This window comes from Lygodium microphyllum, chromosome 13 (genome assembly GCF_053477565.2).
Source record: "Lygodium microphyllum isolate KBCC chromosome 13, Lygodium_microphyllum_v1.1.10, whole genome shotgun sequence".
Taxonomy (NCBI): domain Eukaryota; kingdom Viridiplantae; phylum Streptophyta; class Polypodiopsida; order Schizaeales; family Lygodiaceae; genus Lygodium; species Lygodium microphyllum.
In genome coordinates this window covers 19,713,158-19,718,698 of record NC_141147.1, presented here as the reverse complement: position 1 = coordinate 19,718,698, position 5,541 = coordinate 19,713,158, and the positions used below count along the sequence as shown (strand labels likewise).

The window sequence follows — 5,541 nt, the reverse complement described above, 5'->3', positions numbered from 1 at the left end:
TTTATGTCAAATGAACGTGGTGGTTTCCTATTGGATTTCGTGTACGAGCTACGTTTTGGAAAATTGTGGTGATGGGGTCGTGGTTGGAGAGTTGAAGCAGATGCAGATGAAGAAGAAGCAAACTCTTATATCCTTTATAAATTTGTTGTGATTTTAGTTTGATAAGAGGTATTGATGTATAAAGAGTTTTCCTTTCTTTGTATTTTTCTATCAGAAACAGGTTATAAGTTGGGGTCGTGGTGGATGAATTCTTTTTGAAAATATATTGAAGATCAAAGTTGAGCTTTTCCCTGAACTTGTATTCCCTTTTTCCTGGGTCGCGAGGACGCTTCCTTATTAAGTGTGGGGATATGTTGAGTGTTGAAATGACTTGTTTTTTGGCTGATTTTTGTTGTTTTTGAGAGCTGAATGGTTGATTTTATGAGATGATTGATTGATTTGGAAGTGGTTTGAGAGTATTTTAGATGATAATGATTGTGTTTTGGAAGATCATGATGTTTGTTGGTGGTTCTGTGATGTTCTGATAGGTTCTGATTGGTTCTGTATACATTCTGTTTTGTTCTGTTTTGCTCTGTTTTGGTCTGTTTTGTTCTGATTGTCTTCTGTAAAGAGGGAAGTAGTATTGATTGATGAAGAATGAGATCTTGTGAAAGCTTATTGAATGGTTTGTGAGAGTTTGGAATGGTTTGAGAATGAGTTATGTAGTTTTGATGACCTTCTGTAGGTCTTCTGTAGAGCTTCTGCTTCTGTTCTGTTCTGTACTGTAGCTGTTCTGGTACTGTTCTGTAGACTGTTCTGTATGCTTCTGTAAGTGTTCTGTGGAATGTATGTGTGACTTTGGGAAAGTTTTCTAGCCTTGGAAAGAGGTGAATACAAGTGCAAAAGAGCTGAAAGAAGTGGAAGAAGTAGCTGTTGAAGACTCAAGTGAAGACTAGAGTGAAGTGACAGTAGAGAGCTATGAAAGGACACTGTAGTGGTTCTGGTGACTTTTCATATCAGACATACCTCTTGGGAGGGGTATCCACGACCTAAGAATGATTATTGAGGGTGATTTTGAGAGATTGTAGTAAGGATATGATGTATTATTGATAGAGAGAGAGAGAGAGAGAGAGTCGGAGATAGGCAATTCTACTCAAACAGAGTGATTGTATATGAGAGATTGAGAGAGAAGACTATGAAGATATTGAAGATGAATACTATGTGATGTATTTCCATTCCAAGATGGTGTATTCCTTTGCTTTCTTTGTTCTATTGATGGATTTTATGAAGATGTTGAAGAATATGGTTGATTCTATTAAATCCGTGGGAGGTCTACATGATGTTGTATGAAGATTTGTTGTGCCTGGTGTTCTTTTCTTCATTGTGATCATATGAAACATGATAAACAAGCTTGTTGATGTTATGAGATAGATTTTCTTGCAAGAGAATTCCCTTTTCCTTGGTGTTCCTCTTGGGGCTCCAGAGGATTCCTTGGTTTATCTTCATTCTATCGCCGATTTATTAAGCATTATACGGCAATTGCAGCTCCTTTGACTGATAGGTTGAAGAAGGAGGCTTTCTTTTTGGATGCTCTTGTAGATAGTAGCTTCAACCAGTTAAAGGAACTCCTTACCTTTGCTCCTATCTTAGTATGCCCGGACTTTTCCAAAGAATTTACTATACAGTGTGATGCTAGTGGCCGTGGCATTGGGGATGTTTTGCTTCAGGAGCATGGAGCAATTGCATTTGAGAGCCGTAAGCTTATAGATAAAGAAATGGCCATGAATGTTTATGACCAAGAGATATTGGCTATTTTGCATGCAATCAAGAAGTGGCACCATTACTTATATGGCAACCGATTCAGAGTACATAGTGATCACAGGGTACTTAAGTATTTCCTTACTCAGTCCAATCTTACTCCAAAGCAACGTCGTTGGGTAGCTACATTACAGAATTATGATTTTGACATCACTCATACAAGGGGCAAAGATAACATAGTGGCTGATTCTCTTTCTCGTATGTGGGCCTGTAAAGTTTCAGCTATGATAGAATTGCATAATGACCAGATTGAAGAATGACAGGAGGCTTATCTTCTAGATGAGGAATTTAGCGAAATTTTTCAGAAATTACAACAAGGTCTTATGGAAGAAAACTTGTATTACCAGCTTAAAAATTGTCTTATTTGGTTAAAAGAAAAAATTGTTATTTCCTCTACTTCTTCTTTTAAGCGGAAAATTATGGGGGAGCTACATTCTTTGCCTCTAGCCGAACATTTAGGAGTTTTCAAGACCTATGACTGGATCAGTAAAAGCTTTTATTGGAAAGGACTGTGGAAAGATGTCAAGGACTTTGTTATGAAGTGTATGCCTTGTCAGCAGAAGAAGGACAGCACCCATAAGCCAGGAGGTTTGTTACAGCCATTGCCTATTCCTATTGGTAAATGGACTCATATTACTATGGATTTCATTACTGGCTTATCTACTACCAAGAAGGGATGGAATAGTATTTATGTGGTGGTAGACAGACTCACCAAGGCAGCCCATTTTATTCCAACCAAGATTCAGTTTACTGCTTTTCAAGTGGCCATCCAGTTTATGGAGCAGATTTTTAGACTACATGGATTACCGCAGGTGATTGTCCATGATAGGGACCCAAAGTTTATGAGTAACTTTTGGCAGGCGGTATTTACATCTATGGGCACTAAATTGGCTCCATCTACAGCTTATCATCCTCAAACTGATGGACAGACAGAAAGAGTTAATAAATGGTTAGAGACTTATCTTCGCCATTTTTGCTATGATGTCCAAACCTCATGGGATTCTTGGTTACAGTTGGTTGAGTTTGCTTATAACAATTCTACTCATGCGAGCATAGGAGTTTCACCCTTTGAGGCTTTGTATGGTTACAAGGTGCCCTTACCCACTGTCATCTTTAATGAAAAGATCAATCCTCATGGGAAGGAAGAGTTGGAAAGAATGCAGACCCTTCTTCAGCAATGTAAGGTGAATCTAAGGAAGGCTCAAGATCAAATGAAGATGTCTGCTGATGAGAAGAGGAGGCCTTTAGAGTTCCAAGAAGGAGAGTTGGTTTTGTTGAAGGTGCCCAAATCCAAGTACTCTACATTAAAATATGGATCTAGTAATAAGCTTGCCCACAGGTTTTATGGCCCTTACCGGATCCTTAAGCGAATTGGAGATTTGGGATACAGGCTAGAGCTTCCCTCTTCTACAAAGATTCATAATGTCTTCCATGTTAGTCAGCTCAAGCCCTATTATGGTGATCCAGTGGATATAGTTGATGAGCTGCCACTTATTGATGAAGATGGTCTTATTCAGTCCATCCCAGAGGCTGTTATAGGTCAGCACGAGAAGAAGATTTGATCACGTTATATTGTGGAATATTTGATCAAATGGAGAGGTTTACCACCTGAAGAAGCTTCTTGGAGACCTGATTCTATATTGGATGAGTTTCCTTTCTTGAGGGATACATTGGTGGCTGAAGCGTATTGCTTATGGAGCTAGTGATGATGCAGACAGGTTCAGGACAGCACCTTGTTTTCGAATAGTTCTTATCGTGCCTAATTTTCAGAATTAAGCTATCTACATGGGCTTGAAGTACTCTTCAAGAGCTTTGTTTTGATATATGGTACGTCCCATTTGGACACTTCTACTAGAAGTTATGGCAGATTTGGTCCAGCAGGGTCTGTTTACACATCAAGCTGTCTACTTTGTTTTGAGATTATTTGTTAAAGACTTTATGGCTCCATATGCTTCTGAAGTACTCCAAATCATGTATATAGCTGGGGCTTACTTCCGTTCTTCAATTTCAGCTCATGTAGTTGGTCATACTTCATTCATTTTTCATTTGTAAAGCTGTAAAAACATAGTAGTGCTCTGTTCTATCCATCTTTTTCTAGCTATTTCTAGGTTTGTTTTTTAGGGCAAAAACTTTTAGGAAGGGATGGATTGTAAGAAGCTGAGAATAAGGATTTAGTGTAAATAACATTGATATTATGCCATGTCACACTGACATTGGTATAAAAGGAGAGGACATATAATTTTACACATCTTTTTGACACATTAATACAATTACAGTCTTTCTCTCCCATCTTGCTCACAGCTTCTATGGCTTCTCCCTCTTTCCTGTTTTTCTCTCTCTAAATCTAGTCTTTCTATCTCCTCGTCACTCTTCTTCTCTCTCTTTCTGTAGTCTTTCTCTCTCTTCTGCAACCTTCTCTCTCCTCTTTCTCTCTCCCTAGTTCTCTCTCTGACATGCTATACGTTGCATGCTTATACACTCTGGTTTGTCTCGAAAGTTTTGGACTAAAGCACTTCTAACAGTCGTTTTTATTTAAAATCGTCTTCCAACAACTGCACTCGCTGGTAAAATTTCTATAACAGTCGTTTTTATTCAAAATCATCTTCCAACAACTACACCTGCTAGTAAAATTCCTATAACAATCTGGATAGGGAAGAAACCTTTAGTCTCTCACTTTCGCACATTTGGCTGCATTGCTTATATTCATGTGCCCAAGGACACTCGACATAAGTTAGATCCTCCAGGTTTGAAGATTATTTTTCTTGGTTATTCAAATCATTCCAAAGGTTACAAATTTCATGATCCTTCTACTCAAAAGGTTATCATTAGTCGTGATGCTATATTTGATGAGAAAACTATGGGTGGCACATGGTCGTCAGATGTTTCAGATGATACACAGTCTTTACTTAGTGCATTTCCTTACTTGCTTTGTGAGTCTACTAATTCTGATTATCATAAACCTCCTTCACCTCCAAAGAAAATTGATGAAAATTTGGAGATATATGTCAATCTTCCTATTGAGATAGAGCATGGATTCTATTCTATTGAATATGATGGCTTTGATGATGCTATGTCTGTCCAAGAGGATCCAATATCGTATATGGAAGCTTTCAATTCGTCTCAAAGGGATCAATGGCAAGAAGCTATGCAAACTGAGTACGATTCTTTAATCTCCAAAGATACATGGATTCTTATTGAACTCCCCCCAAATCGTGCTCCTATCAAATGTAAATGGGTTTATAAAACCAAGACCAAAGCTGATGGCTCGTTTGATAAGTTTAAAGCACAACTTGTTGCAAAAGGTTACTCGCAGATTGCAGGAGTAGATTATCAAGAAACATTTTCTCCCGTTGTACGCTCCACAACTGTTCGTATGCTTTTGGCTTTTGTAACACTATTTGATCTAGAAATTTGCCAAATGGATGTTAAAACAACTTTTCTCAATGGAGATCTTGAAGAAGAAATCTATATGGAGCAACCTGAAGGTTTTATGATTGCAGGAAAGGAGCATCTTGTATGCCAGCTTCATCGTGCATTATATGGATTGAAGCAAGCCTCTCGTGCTTGGTATATTAAGATTGATCAGTTTCTCACATCTAAAGGTTTTGTTGCATGTTTTGCTTACCCAAATCTTTATATCAAAAGGGAGGACAAATGTTTTATTATCCTTGCTCTATATGTTGATGATACTATTCTTGTGTCAAATAATATTGCTTTCTTGGATGCTATGAAGAAGCTTTTATG

General features: G+C 38.0%; 1 non-coding gene across 1 annotated transcript; it reads left to right on the top strand.

Moving 5' to 3' along the window:
* The first annotated feature begins 231 nt into the window (after nt 1-231).
* LOC148026395 (small nucleolar RNA SNORD36) lies at nt 232-299 on the top strand. Its single transcript, XR_015693002.1, has one exon. It is a non-coding gene; the product is annotated as a small nucleolar RNA SNORD36 (small nucleolar RNA).
* The last annotated feature ends 5,242 nt before the right edge of the window (nt 300-5,541 follow it).